Raw genomic sequence first — 16594 nt, 5'->3', positions numbered from 1 at the left:
ACGGTTTATTTCTGCCATCGTTGCTGCTAAAATCTTTAGCGTAGTGGGCGCTGTCATTGCCACAGGTGTTAAAGTTACTAATTCCATCTCCATTAAAACATTGGAACTGGAGATCGGTTCGCTGAAAAGTAACTTACTAAGTATACATGCGGAGATGAAGAATCAAAACAAACATTTATCAAACTTAAATACTGTTTTGCAAGATCTATGGAATGGTTGAGTTGATAAGATTATTCAAAAACACTTTAGGTAAACTATGGCTAAAACACCATAGACAAAGTCTATGCACCGTGTCCCATGAAGAAGACATATGAAAAGCCTTTTGGACATTCCAAATATATTCACACTTTATGGAACATTTTGGAATGAAGGGGGAAAAGATATACCTTGACAGAATGTATGGTTGAACTCTATGGATAGGTGACGCTTCATAGATTTACCTAAAGGGTTGATTTTTCTCTCATACCCACCCTGATGTCATAAAGGGCATGAACTGCCGTCAGGGCCGGGAGGCTCTGATCCAGAGGTGGTTTGGAGCACACCCAGCAGTTGGATCTATTAGCCGTGTTTGCTAACTGCAAATGCATTCTGGATAACAAATTTGGATGTGACTCCTCATAACACTTTTCAAAGTGCATTAGACAGAAAGAATAGAGGAATATGAGGTAACTGATCATTGCCCTTTGTGGTCCAATAGCTTCTTGCAATAGCTGGCGTGGATCCACCCGTCACGTTCCTCGACCTTGAGGCTCATCTCGACTGTAATATGATGGTTCGGCCAGAATGCATAAAAATAGCAAGATGACAAAGTTAGTTACTTGGAACGTCAAAGGGTTGAAGTCCCCCCAAAAGCGAATGATGGTGCTCAGACATCTTAAACGCCTTAAGGCGGATATTGCTTTACTCCAAGAAACCCACTTAGACAGGAAAGACTTCCCCCGCATGCATAAATTATGGGTGGGGCAAGTTTTAGGCTCTCCGCCATTAGGAAATAAGGGAGGGGTATTGATATTACTACATAGGAATCTAAAATGTCAGGTTACTGCGGTACAGGAGGATACAGAGGGAAGGTGGGTGCAGGTAGTTTTACAATTCCCGGCTGAAGTTGTAAGCATTTATAATCTATATGAAGCTAACAAAGATTTCTATTCCAATGTGAGGAGTTTGGTCATGCAGGACACTAATGCTCATAAAATTATAGCAGGGGACATGAACTCGGTGATGTGTCATGAGGAAGATAGGCGTAATGTGAAAGGCAAGATCATAACACCTCGTCAGAGGGATAAGATCTTGGGTACAGTAGTGGGAGATCTGGGGTTATACGACGCATGGCGAGTTAAACATCCAGAGGACAGGGAATATACCCACTTCTCCCTAGTACACGACTCTTGGTCCCGTCTGGATTATTTTCTGACGTCTGACTCGATACTACGCAAAATCCAAGAGGTGGAAATAGGAGATCTGGTTATATCTGACCACTCTCCCGTGATCATGAGTCTTACAGATAATTATCCGAGGGGTAAGGATTTTCTATGGAGATTTCCGTCTGACCTAGCCTCAAATGAGTCATTTGTAGAAATGTTAAAACATTGGTGGATGGAATATTTGGAACATAATGCTGACTCGGGTGACACTCAGCTGATATGGAGAGCAGGAAAAACAGTTCTTAGGGGAAATATTATGGCCCACGTAAATAGGCTTAAAAAAACAACAGCGCAGAAACTTAGAGTGTTATCATTGGCGTTAAAAGATGCTTACACAGCCCACCAAAGTAACCCCTCGGAAGGTACAAAAAAAGAGTGGCAAGAGAAGAAATCAGGTTATGAACATTGGTTGAGACAAAAGGAGGAGCTAGAGGGTAAAAAGCGCGAAGCAAAATTTTTCAGATACGGGAATAAATCTGGGAGGATGCTGGCCTCATTAGCGAAGGGTCTGCGTCAGTCTACCCCCATTACTGGTTTAAACAATGACAGGGGTATCTTGTGTCACCAACCACAAGAAATAGTGAGTATTTTGAGCGACTTTTATAAGTCACTTTACTCAAGCGAGGAGAAGAGAGACACACAGGGGGTAGGATGGCTGAATTCTTTGAACTTGCCAAAAGTATCGCAGGAAAATTTAGGGGCGTTAAACAGACCAGTCACGGAGGAAGAGGTCACAGAGGTAATTAAAAAATCAAGCAATGGGAAGGCCCCAGGCCCGGATGGGTATACTAACGAATTTTACAAAGTCATGGCCCAAGATGTGTCTAAGACACTCACAAAACTGTATAACGACATACTACAGGGGCAGCCGATACCAACTGATATGAACACAGCTTATATTAAGGTATTACCCAAGGAGGGGAGAGATAGTATGCTAGCAGCATCGTACCGCCCAATCTCGCTTATAGATAATGATCTAAACTACCTATCCAAGTTGCTAGCAGATAGGCTGGCATCATTTTTACCAAAACTTATATCCCCCCATCAAGTAGGGTTCATACAGGGCAGGTCAGCTGTATATAACATCAGGAAAATAATGGCGGTGCTAGATGATATCAAGACCAATCCACAACTTCATCCATCCCCAGCTCTACTGGCTATTGATGCGGAAAAAGCTTTTGATAATGTGAGCTGGGGATAGCTGAACAAGGTATTGGACGCCATGGGGTTTACGGGTGCTTTCCGGACCTATATCGCTTCCTTGTACAACTCCCCGATGGCTAGAGTGGCTATCCCTGGGTTTTTATCCGCCCCCTTTCAACTGCAAAAAGGTACCAGGCAGGGGTGCCCAATGTCACCTCTGCTCTTTAATATAGCTTTGGAGCCGCTATCAAAGGCACTGAGCGCAAATGATTCAATTAGGGGAATACGTATTGGGGCTTAAGTGCTCACCCACGCATTGTTTGCTGATGATTTATTGGTATTCCTTGCCCATCCGGATTCTGACATCCCTGCACTCTTTGACCTTCTAGCTAATTTTGGAAGCATGTCGGGCTTTAGAGTCAACATGACCAAGTCTGAATTATTAGATCTATCTCCTACTCAACATAGGGGGGTGAAGGATCAAAGGGATATCCCAGTTAAGACAGCTCTTCAACACATCAAATACCTGGGCATAAAGATTGGTAGGACCCCGGATACACTTTATTCTTTAAATTACCCTCCATTAATTAGGAAAATTTTGACGGAACTAACAAAGTGGGAGAACTTGCCTATATCATTTCTGGGTAGGGTTTATCTGCTTAAAATGATGAGCTTTAGTAAACTCCTGTATCCCATGCAGACCCTGCCACTCCTCCTGAAACATGCTGATATCCAAGTGTTAACAAGGGCGTTTCGTGCATTCATCTGGCAGAATAAGAAAAGTAGGATATCTATCCGGACGCTTACAAGGCATAAATCAAGAGGGGGATTGGGGTTCCCAGACATTCGGAAGTATAATCTCGCAAGCTTGATGAGACATGGTCTGGATTGGATTCAGGATACATCCTACTATTCGGTCCTTCACGTGGAAAGGGAATTAGTAAAGCCGTGGAAACTGAATGCTCTTTTACACACTAAGTTCTCTCGACTGCCCTCGTCAGTGAAGCGAAGCGTTCTCCTTAGGGACACTATAGCAACATGGAGGGCAGTTCGGAAAACTTTCGGTCTGTCATGTGAGGTCTCTAGCAGAATGGTTTTGTGGGGTCATCCTGAGTTTGAATCGGCCATGAGTGATAAACAATTGGTTCAGTGGGGGCAGAAGGGGATCCTAAAGGTCAGTCATCTATGGAAACAGGAAGAAAAGAGGCTATATGAGTTCCAGGAAATTCAGACAATATATGGAATCTCTCCTAATCATTTTCTGGCATATTACCAGATAAAAGCTTTGGCTAATTTGGCTAAGGTATTTTTACCTGGACCCTTTGATACTTTGATAGGTAATGAAGGGAGCCGAAAAGATCTGTCCTTCATTTATAGCTGTTTGCGGGATGAGGAGTCAAGGAGAGGAGATGCAGCTTTATTCAAGAGCTGGCTTAAGGACTTCCCGAACATGAACCTGCCCGATCAGTTGTTGGAAGGATGGGACAAGATACGGAAAATAATTAGCAGTGAAATATGGCGGGAATCTTATTTTAAGATACTACATAGAGCCATATATGGTTTCCACTTGCCAAGGGGGGCAGCCAATAGTTTACCAGGTAGAATAACGCATTGCCCTAAGTGCAATACTCCAAATACTGATCTCACACATGGGCTGTGGGCGTGTGTAAAAGTTCAAGGTTACTGGAACTCTATCATTGATAGGATTAATAACAAATACAAATTAAAGGTTCCTTTGGACCCAGAATTGATTATATTTCAAGTGGGGAGAGCTGAGTTGCAGCCGCGTCTAAACGACTCAATACATGTGATACTACTGGCAGCCAAGCGGAGTATACTGGCTCACTGGCTGCGTCCGGAGCTTCCCAATATTGATGAGGCTTTTCGATTGTCCACGCATTGTTTGAAACTTGAATATATGGAACGTTTCCTCAACAAGGATGAAATTCGAGGTATTGTTGTGCCGTTTACCCAAACGGAGTGGTTCTTAAAATTGGGAACTTCAGATCCATGGTACCAGTTGCTAAATGAAAAAGCAGGTCAGGGAATCAGTGAGAGGGATGGCGAACCGTGACGATAGATTCATCATATGCTGAAGTCGAGATGAGAGGGGGGAGGGGGAGGGAGGGGAAAAAGTTGTATGGGGATTATGTTTAAAAAAATAAATAAATAAAATAATAATTGTACAATGCTGTACTCTGGAGAATTATGTAACTTGTCATTGCTGTCTTTTTCAAATAAAGAGAAGTTGAAAAAAAATAAAATAAAAATAAAAATGGGTTAGTAAAAGAAAACGTAGAAAACTTCAGTTACAGGAAGTCTTGCTATATACATTGAGATTCAGTAAACAGTAAATGTTAACTTAAAACCAAACCTCAAATACAAAAAAAAAAAGAAAAACCTTTGGAACACATACAACTGTATAGGACTGAATGAACAAATCAATGTCTTGGAGGGTTCACCTCAATCCGTAAAAAAATAGCAGGAGAATTTATACCCACCCAGTCACTGAAATGTTAATTTGCCCAGCCCCAAACCAGCTTCAGATTAATTTTTACCAAAGAAGCAGGATTTAACATTACAAGGTCCCAAAACCGATTTTTTTTTTTAGGGGAAGGGAAAAGTCCATTTAAATTAGGTCTTAAAAGTTCCTCCATTTTCTGTAAATACAAACAGTAAAAAAGTTTACAAAGACCTTAATTTACCCGTCTCTGGCACACAAAATTAGAAACTCTACTGAAATCCAGAAATTGATCTCTTCCCTCTCCGAGCTTCACATTTTAACTGTTCATATTGGGATTTCAAATCTGCTTCATTGATCAAAGACCTTGGCTGTCCCTGGTTTCTAAGCCTTTACAAAGAACATGTCTGGGACCATTATCCCACCTTGCTGAATAAACCACTTCTAGGTGTGGTTCTGGGGTACTTAACATACCTGTGTCTGTTGCCATTAGCAACGTCACAATATCGTGCAACATGCCCAATTTTCCTGCATGCAAAACAACGAATAGCTTTTCTTCCTGCACAATATCTTCTCTGGGAACATGGTGATTTGATTTGCTGCACAATATTAATAATCCTAGCATGACTAGATCCCACACTACTATCTGTATTGAGTCCACTTACCACAGACTCATTTAAGGAATTTTCTGGCATTGTGTTAACACTTCCAACTCCAGGGTCAGACAAATTGTCAATCTTCATCCCTGAGTCGGATCCACTATGTGACCCACAGTCCTCAGACTTCTCCATACCTACAGCCCATACATTGCCTCTAATCCCAGACACATTACTCTCTAACGGTTATTTCAATGACTCTGGCTGCACTAAGCACTGAGAATGTTCATCTTACAGACAATTCCCTTACAGCACCCTGTTCATGCGTCAGGCTTTCAGATAACCATTCATTCTCCTTGCGCAGCTCAGTATTACACCTCACAGTACATTCATAATTGGCACTAGCTTCAGCTGCCTGCTGGACAAGAGTTCTCAATTTAACAATTCCCACTTTAAAATCTTCCACTTCTCCTTCCAAACTCAGCTTCAGCCTACAAGACTCCTGATATTCATCCGCTATCCACCCAGCAGCAAAAATCTGAGCATACTTGTCTTTCCTTTTGCGCCATTTTCTGGTACCGATCAGGTTTGCTGCACAATTCTGAGCCTGCAGCCATAGATCAGTAGATCCCTGCATAGCTTGAAGAATGGCCACCGTGTCCTTCAACTTTGCAACTTCTTTAAAAATGCTTTCCATTGCACAGGAATACAAACACAATGGTTGCTAAAAAAAAAAACACTGGTACTGATCTCTAGGAGTTGTCCCAATACTTTTGGCACAGAACTACAAGTACCTCCTTTCTACACTGTAGTACCTGTATTAACTATGCCAAACAATTCTACAATTCAGTGTAACAGCCACAGATATACAAACATTAAGCAGAATCAACTATAGGACAATTTCACTGCTAAACTGCCACTAATGTTCACACAATGATTCCTGTATCAGACTGGTCACTGAGCTATATTATTCCTTGTTAAAACCTGCAGCACCAAACTAACCAAGATGTCTGCCAAAGCCACATAGTCTTCACACACACAAAGGAAATCAAAGATGGCCGACAAAACCACATGGCCTTCACACACACAAAGGAAGATAAAATGGCCGACAAAACCACATGGCTTGACACACAAAGGAAGACAAGATAGTATCTACAATATCCTGCAATAGAAAAACCAAACTAAACAAAACAGTTTCTATATTCCTTGTGCCCCACCCCCGAAACCAGATCAAAACTCCACTCTGTGGGTAATTTACAGGCTAACAATATAAAAATACTCTCTAAATGCTGTCTCTAATGTACAAACACTAAAACAAATTGCTGCCTCTACAAAATCACAGTAATATATAAAAGTTAAGAAGTTACAACAAAAACACAATACTCTGTACTGCTCAGCAAACACATCACAATCTCACCATACAATCTCTGTACAATCAACTCAGATCCACCAAAAACTACACAACGGAAAAGCACTTACCTTGTCCTTACACAAATAGATCGAAAACATTCTTTTACCAAGCAGAAATTTCCTTTTGACGCAGCAGATAAAATTACAGTTTAACAAACCCCCTGTTTAGATACTGATGGAAATATCTGCCTGCTGTGGTGTTAAACTATAAACACCCGACCTTACACACAAAGCCCTCTGTTGGATCTCTCACCATAGATCCTTTGACCCAGCAGAGCACTGACCCGCCCTTTACAGTTGAGAAATCCCCATAGCAGTTATGCAAATATGCAACAAGTATCTGGGCAGCTATTATTGTTTGAAATCTCTTTTTATTAGTCAAACAAAGATCATATTGCAAAGATCAATTCAAAGTTGAGTGAGTCACATCATTATGGAAGCAGACATACATCATCAAGGGCATAGCCAGACAATACACGTAAGTATGAGGTGACCACTCATCTGAGACCATCAGTCTCGTTAGACAAATGATCTTACAGTAATAAAATCGTATTACAACACGGGTAAACAGAGCAACGGCTCTAACACTGTGTCACCTCATGTAGTAGCCTAATTTTCTAATATATAATATTTCTATTTAAATCCTGTTAGTGTAGGAGGCAGTCAGATATGCTGAAGGTGGGGGGAACTCAGAGAGTGGTCAGGATTGACACCCCGTCATTTATAGGTTAAGTAGTACCGGGATGCAATGAGTTCAAGTATGCCACTCTATAGTTTAGCCAAGGCTGCCAGATCTGCAGAAAGCGGTCCCTGCCGTGGTGTGTCCATCCAATCAGTTCCTCCATTTGGCATATCTGGTGGACCCTATCTCTCCACATATCCAGGGTAGGGGGGTCTACTGACCTACATTTTACAGGGATCAAGAATTTAGCAGCCATCAGCAAGTGTGTGGTCAGGTTGTGTTTTCCAGGGCGAAAAACTGGGGTAGGTAACCAGAGTAATATCAATTGGGCTGTGAGATTTAAGGCTGAGTTACAAATCAGATTTATAGTACTCTCGACTTCCGCCCAGAAGTTATGGATGCCTGTACACGACCACCAAATATGGGAAATGGAGCCGGTGGCAATATTGCATCGCCAGCACAAATCCGTGGGGAGCAACTGAATTTTATAAAGAAATTCAGGCGTCCTATACCACCTGAATGCCACCTTAACTATATTTTCTTGTGTTTTTATGCATTTAGAAAAGCCGTGTGAACACTTTTGAACCCATTTCCTATCAGCATCATTTAAGGTGAGTTGCAGTTCCTTCTCCCAGTCAGCTAACCATGGTGGGGGCCTGGAGTCCCTGGCAGTGAGGATTTGTCTGTAAATGAGAGTGGTGCACTTATGAGGCAAACGCGGTAGTAAGACAACATTTTCCAACCATGTTGGGTCTGGCAAGGGAGCGAGCTCAGAAGACTTGAACCGCCTACACATGGACTCAAAATCATTTTTCTGAATAAAGTTTTTCCCCAGGTCAATATCGCCTGAGAAAGTGCTGAAGTAATCAACAGTAGTTTCAAGTCTCACTAGGTCTCCCAATCTATGGTTTGACAGTGAAAGCCATATATCAGAGGGATAATTAATTTGGGGGCACAGAAGAGTGGGCAAAACCGAGATAGGAGCTAGGGGGGAAATCTTACCTTGCCCTGAATTAAGTTCCTTTGATCTGTGGCAGGTGTGCAACACTCCTCTGGTCAGCACACTGTCAATTTGGGTCTCTCCCCCGGATCTCCCGGGTAACCATATTTTGTGAAAAGAGTCTTTGTCTAAGAGGGCCATCTCCAGGTCAATGTGCATGTGTTGAGATTAACATCGAGCCAGTGAAAGCCATCTTTCCAGGTTAATGGCTCGTATATAGGAAGGAAGATCCGGGAGAGAGATACCACCTTGTGTTTTCCTGCGAGAGAGCAAACGGAAAGACATTCTAGGGTGGCCTCCATTCCAGAGGTATTTACTCATAATTGATTGAACTTTATTTATATAGTTGCCAGGAATCAATATGGGAAGTGCCCTCACGGCGAGGAGCTTTTTGAGAGAATGGAAGTTACTTTTGAGAGTAGAGGAGGGAAATTAAGTTTAAATAAAAATTTGGGATCTATTGGGATCATGACACCCAAATATTTGATTGCCAATGGAGGCCACTTAAATGGGGTGAGGGTTTTAACTCTGCAACGCAGGGCAGGTGGTAAAGAAATACCCAAGGCTTCCGACTTATCAAAATTTATCTTAAAGTTCGAGAGTTGACCAAAGGATTCAAATATCTGCATAACCTCCGGCAAAGCCTCCTCAGGGTTAGACATAAAGAGCAGAAGGTCGTCCGCAAAGGCCGCCATCTTGTGATTAAACTTCCCCAAGTTTACACCCTTAATCACAGAGGATTGGCGGAATTTTAATAATAATGTCTCTAGGACGAGAATAAACAGGGTGGGAGATAGCGGGCAACCTTGGCGGGTGCCATTTTTAATTTGGAAGGCGTCCGATAGGGTTCCATTCACCATCACTCTTGCAGAGGGGCAGAGTATAAAGTAAATACGGCTCTAATAAAATCTTCAGGAAAGCCGAAAGCAATTAAGGTTCTTTCCATATAGCTCCAGCTGACCCTATCGAACGCCTTCTCAGCATCCGTGCCTAGGAGCACCAGGGGGGATTTGGTTTTGATAGCGTGCGTAATCACATGTACTACTCTACTTATATTGTGTCTACCCTCTCTGCCTGCCACAAAGCCCACCTGTTCTTCATCCACAAGCCCAGGAAGCAACTTCAAAATTCTGTTGTTAAGCAGTTTGGCCCACCATTTCAAATCAGTGTTTAGCAATGAAATTGGCCTATAGCTGCCACAAGCTTCTCTGTCCTTTCCTCCTTTATGGATAATTGTTATATGTGCCTCTTGGGCTTGTGGGGTCAAAGAGCCACCCTTCAAAAGAGAATTACAAACATCCACAAAGTGGGTGGGCAGCTATTATTGGAAAAACATCAACCACAGGTTCTTTCAGTAGATTTTTTTCCTGATATCAGCAGATTGGAGTACAGAGATTTCAATTCACAAAGAGCAAAACTTTCTCAAAAATGAGAGTAAGGAAAGGGATTTTATTACCTTATGCTGGCCTTTTTTTGCTTTTTGAAAATTAAGCTGTGTCTCCTTTAAGTTCTGCTGATAACGGGGGGAGAAAATTAGCTCCCTAACTGTGTTCCCCAACTGATATCGCCGTTTGCTCCTTTGTCTCGTTCTCACAACCGAAAACAACCGCCAGAAGTACAATCAGAAAATCCTTGGTGTAGTATGCGTTGATGTGTGCGCAATTCCTCTATAATAACATCACAGAGACTTTCTCAAGTAGGATCCAATAATGTGCCTGCTTCCAAGAGCTAGGCAAGGTTTATTTATACCAGAAGATGGAAGGCGGTCTTACAATCATGACCAATGGGGAGACAGGTTATGGTATGAAGTGATTGGCTGGCGAAGATGTGAATGATCGAGCAAACCTTTGTTTGGCTCGTTCGCACTTATTCGCGCCCTTTCCGTTGCCGCACTTATCCTCGTGGATGAAGAAACCTCAGTTCGACGGTCCCCATCCCTCCCGCCTTAGCCGGCGCCATGACACTGGTATCCTGCAGTAATACCAGGCCGGGCACAAAACAGCTACAGGTCGGGACGACCCGACAATTGTGCGACAGTTTCTGCGCAGATGCGAACGCGTTCGAATCTGCGCATCTCCATAGGATAGATGGCGACCATACGGCGAACAATAATTTTTCCACAACAATAGGCATCCCTTAGGTCCACTGATGTCATAAAAGCACCCTCTAGAATTAACGGTATTGCCGAGGCGATTGACTCCATCTTGAATCTCTTGTACGTAATTAATCTGTTTAGAGGCTTCAGATTTATTATAGTACGAAAGGTGTTGTCTGTTTTTTTGGTTTTTTTTTACTAAAAAAAGGTTTGAGTAAAAACCTTTTCCTTTTTCTAAATCCGGAACCTCCTGGACTACTCCTGATCTTACTAAGTCCCGAAAACCCTGCCAGATCTTTGAACTCCTCTGTTTTGGGACTTGATCTGAAATCTCTCTGGAGGTAGTAAAGAGAATTCTATTTTGTACCCCTGGGCAATGATGTCTAATGCCCAGGAATTTTAAGTAATCTGACTCCACTGAACAAGAAATCTCTTCAATCTGCCTCCCACTCTGGCGTCATTGCCTGTTTCTCTGTCTATTCTGGGGATTAAGGATAAATCCTCTGCCTCTACCTCCCTTGGGGTAGCTCCATCGGCCTGATTTTCCCTTCCCTCTGTATGATCTGGGTTGAGATGAAAACTGACGAAAGGACTTCTTCCTCGATTCTTCTCCTCTGGGAATCCCTTTTTTCTGTCGGCCGCCTTTTCCAGTATCTGGTCCAGTATCTTGTCCAATGTTGGACCAAACACAAATTCGCCTGAAAAGGGGATGGAGCATAGTTTAGCCTTAGATGCTTTGTCTCCTGCCCAAGCCTTCATCCATAAGGCTCTGCATGCTGCGTTGGAGAAAGCTGCTTCCTTAGCAGAAAAGCGTATTGACTTAGCCGATGCATCTGCCAAAAAGGCAGTTGCTGATCTTAGCAGAGGTATAGAATCTATAATATTTTCTCTGGGAGTCTTATTTTTAAGATGATCCTTTAACTCTGCTAACCAAATGTACTTAGTTCTAGCCACAGAAGTTGCCGCTATGTTAGTATTTACCTCAAACCTGGCGGATTCCCAAGATCTTTTTAGAAGGCCATTTGCTTTAAGTTCCATAGAGTCACCCAGTTGTGAGGAATCTTCAAAGGGTAATGCTGGTATTTTCACTACTTTGGCTACCTGAAAGTCTATTTTTAGAATATCATCAAAAGTCTTGCATTCTGTCTGAGCAAAGCATAGTCTATTTCTAAATTCTTTTGAGACACCAAGTCTCTTCTCCGAATCCAGCCACTCATCCATAATCTTTTCCCTGATATTTTAATTAATGGGGAAGACTATCGATTTTTTTTTAGCAAAGGCCCCCAAACATTTTATCTTGCACCGTGTGAAGCTTAGGAGTGTCTTCTATACCCATTGTGGATCTTACTGCATTCAACAATTCCTCCATATCATCAGAGGAGTTTTATCACTATCTATCCTATGGAGGTGCGCAGATTCAAACGCGTTCGCATCTGCGCAGAAACTGTCGCACAATGGTCTGGTCGTCCCGACATGTAGCTGTTTTGTGCCCGGCCTGGTATTACTGCAGGATACCAGTGTCATGGCGCCGGCTAAGGCGGGAGGGATGGGGACCGTCGAACTGAGGTTTCTTCATCCACGAGGATAAGTGCGGCAACGGAAAGGGCGCGAATAAGTGCAAACGCGCAAACAAAGGTTTGCTCGATCATTCACATCTTCGCTAGCCAATCACTTCATACCATAACCTGTCTCCCCATTGGTCATGATTGTAAGACCGCCTTCCATCTTCTGGTATAAATAAACCTTGCCTAGCTCTTTCTCTGAGAGGAGGTCCTCCTCCAATACTCGTCTTGAGGTAGAGGAGTCCTCCTCAATGTCCCCAGGGTCAGAGGAGGACTGGACGGAAAGTCTCAGCTTTTTTGCAGGAGGAATAGGGGTGCTGGGAGTAGACATGAAAGCCAGAGAAGATTTAATTTCTTCATAAATGAAGGACTTCATTTCTGAAAAGAGATTTGGTTGTTCTTCTTTCAATATCTCAGACATGCAAGAGCTGCATAGTATTTTCTTATAGTTTTCAGGAAGCTTTTTTGAACAAGCACAGCACTTAAGAGACTTTGCTTTAGACTTAGAGTCTCTGGTGCCCTAAGGGACAAAAGAGAGCAACCAAATATCAGCAAGATATCACATATCAGAAGCTAATATATACAGTCAGGTCCAAAAATATTGGGACATCGACACAATTCTAACATTTTTGGCTCTATACACCACCACAATGGATTTGAAATGAAACAAAAAAGATGTGCTTTAACTGCAGATTGTCAGCTTTAATTTGAGGGTATTTACATCCAAATCAGGTCTATACACCACCACAATGGATTTGAAATAAAACAAACAAGATGTGCTTTAAAGGGAACCTGTCACCAGGATTTTGGGTATAGAGCTGAGGACATGGGTTGCTAGATGGCCGCTAGCACATCCACAATACCCAGTCCCCATAGCTCTGTGTGCTTTTATTGTGTAAAAAAACCTGATTTGATACATATGCAAATTAACCTTAGATGAGTCACGTACAGGACTCATCTCAGGTTAATTTGCATATGTATAAAATAGTTTTTTTTTACACAATAAAAGCACACAGAGTTATGGGGACTGGGTATTGTAGATGTGCTAGCGGCCATCTAGCAACCCATGTCCTCAGCTCTATACACAAAATCCCGGTGACAGGTTCCCTTTAACTGCAGACTGTCAGCTTTAATTTGAGGGTATTTACATCCAAATCAGGTGAATGGTGTAGGAATTACAACCGTTTGTATATGTGCCTCCCACTTGTTCAGGAACCAAAAGTAATGGGACAGAATAATAATCATAAATCAAACTTTTACTTTTTAATACTTGGCTGCAAATCCTTTGCAGTCAATTACAGCCTGAAGTCTGGAATGCATAGACATCACCAGACGCTGGGTTTCATCCCTGGTGATGCTCTGCCGGGCCTCTACTGCAACTGTCTTCAGTTCCTGCTTGTTCTTGGGGCATTTTCCCTTTAGTTTTGTCTTCAGCAAGTGAAATGCATGCTCAATCGGATTCAAGTCAGGTGATTGACTTGGCCATTGCATAACATTCCAATTATTTCCCTTAAAAAACTCTTTGGTTGCTTTTGCAGTATGCTTTGGGTCATTGTCCATCTGCACTGTGAAGCGCTGTCCAATGAGTTTGGAAGCATTTGGCTGAATATTAGCAGATAATATTGCCTGAAACACTTCAGAATTCATCCTGCTGCTTTTGTCAGCAGTCACATAGTAAGATAGTAACATAGTACATAAGGCCGAAAAAAGACATTTGTCCATCCAGTTCGGCCTGTTATCCCGCAAGTTGATCCAGAGGAAGACCCCTCTCTAGTAGCTATAGCCTGTAATATTATTAAGCTCCAGAAATACGTCCATGGCCCTCTTGAATTCCTTTATTGTACTCACCATCACCACCTCCTCAGGCAGAGAGTTCCATAGTCTCACTGCTCTTACCGTAAAGAATCCTTTTCTATGTTTGTGTACAAACCTTCTTTCCTCCAGGCGCAGAGGATGTCCCCTCGTCACAGTCACAGTCCTGGGGATAAATAGCTGATGGGATAGATCTCTGTACTGACCCTTGATATATTTATACATATTAATTAGATCTCCCCTCAGTCGTCTTTTTTCTAAAGTGAATAACTCTAATTTTGATAATCTTTCAGGGTACTGTAGTTGCCCCATTCCAGTTATTACTTTAGTTGCCCTCCTCTGGACCTTCTCCAGCTCTGCTATGTCTGCCTTGTTTACAGGAGCCCAGAACTGTACACAGTACTCCATGTGTGGTCTGACTAGCGATTTGTAAAGTGGTAGGACTATGTTCTTATCACGGGAATCTATGCCCCTTCTGATGCAACCCATTATCTTGTTGGCCTTGACAGCAGCTGCCTGACACTGGTTTTTGCAGCTTAGTTTGCTGTTTATTAAAATTCCTAGATCCTTTTCCATGTCAGTGTTACCGAGTGTTTTACCATTTAGTATGTACGGTTGACTTGCATTTTTCCTTCCCATGTGCATAACTTTACATTTATCAGTGTTAAACCCCATCTGCCACTTATCTGCCCAAGCCTCCAGTCTATCCAGATCCCTCTGTAGTAGTATACTGTCCTCATCAGTGTAAATTACTTTACACAGTTTAGTGTCATCTGCGAAAATTGATACTTTACTATGCAAGCCTTCTACAAGATAATTAATAAATATATTGAAGAGAATAGGGCCCAATACTGACCCCTGAGGTACTCCACTAGTGACAGTGACCCAATCTGAGTGTGTACCGTTAATAACCACCCTCTGTTTTCTATCACTGAGCCAGTTACTTACCCACATACAGACGTTTTCTCCCAGTCCGAGCATTCTCATTTTATATACTAACCTTTTATGTGGTACAGTGTCAAATGCTTTGGAGAAGTCCAGATATACGACATCCATTGATTCGCCGCTGTCAAGTCTAGAACTTACCTCCTCATAGAAACTGATTAAATTAGTCTGACATGACCGATCCCTCACGAAGCCATGCTGATATGGCGTTATTTGCTTATTTCTGTTGAGATGCTCTAATATAGCATCTCTCAGAAAACCTTCAAACAGTTTACCCACAACAGATGTTAAACTTACCGGCCTATAGTTTCCAGGGTCTGTTTTTGGGCCCTTTTTGAATATTGGCACCACATATGCCATGCGCCAATCCTGTGGGACATTCCCTGTCAGTATAGAGTCTGCAAATATCAGAAATAAGGGTCTGGCTATGACATTACTTAATTCCTTTAGGATACGGGGGTGTATGTCATCCGGTCCTGGCGATTTGTCTATTTTAATCTTTTTAAGTCGCTGATGTACTTCTTCCTGGGTCAGACAGGACACTTTTAATGGGGAATTTATTTCAACATTCGGCATGTCATCTGACAATTTATTTTCCTCAGTGAATACACTGGAGAAAAAAATATTTAACAGCTTTGCTTTCTCCTCATCGCTCTCTGCGACTTCCCCCTCATTACTCTTTAAAGGGCCGACACCTTCAGATTTATACTTTTTAACATTTATATAATTGAAGAACATTTTAGGGTTAGTTTTACTCTCTTTGGTAATTAATCTCTTGGTCTCTAGTTTGGCCGCTTTTATTTGTTTTTTACATGTTCTATTTTTTTCCTTATAGTTTTTCAGTGCTTCCGTGCTCCCCTCCTGTTTCAGTGAATGATATGCTTTCTTTTTGTCATTTATTGCTTATTCCTTAACCTTTTATTACCATACGGTATGTACCTCTCACAATGAGATTTTAGGATGTTTTTAAAGATATCCCATTTTGTGGCTGTATTTTTATTTTTGAGGACTTTGTCCCAGTTAGTTTGGCCTATGGCCTCTCTTAGTTGGCTAAATTTAGCTTTTCTGAAGTTTGGTATTTTTGTTCCTCCCTGTAGAAACGCTCTTTTGAATGATAATTGGAAGGTTATTACTTTGTGGTCACTATTTCCCAGGTGTCCCCCAACCTGCACGTCTGTTGTTCTGTCCGGCCTATTGGTTAATACTAAGTCCAGTATGGCCGTCCCTCTAGTCGGGTCCTGAACCAGTTGGGAGAGGTAATTGTCTTTGGTTATTGCCAAGAACCTGTTTCCTTTATGAGATATACAAGTTTCAGTTTCCCAGTCTATATCTAGGTAGTTGAAGTCCCCCATAATAACCACCTCATTATGATTTGCCGCCTCGTCTATCTCGTTTAGTAATAGATTTTCTGTGGACTCTGGTATATTAGGTGGTTTATAGTAAACTCCTATTAGTAATTTATTG

The sequence above is a fragment of the Bufo gargarizans genome, chromosome 6 (genome assembly GCF_014858855.1).
Source record: "Bufo gargarizans isolate SCDJY-AF-19 chromosome 6, ASM1485885v1, whole genome shotgun sequence".
Lineage (NCBI taxonomy): Eukaryota > Metazoa > Chordata > Amphibia > Anura > Bufonidae > Bufo > Bufo gargarizans.
This window is presented reverse-complemented; position numbering follows the sequence as displayed.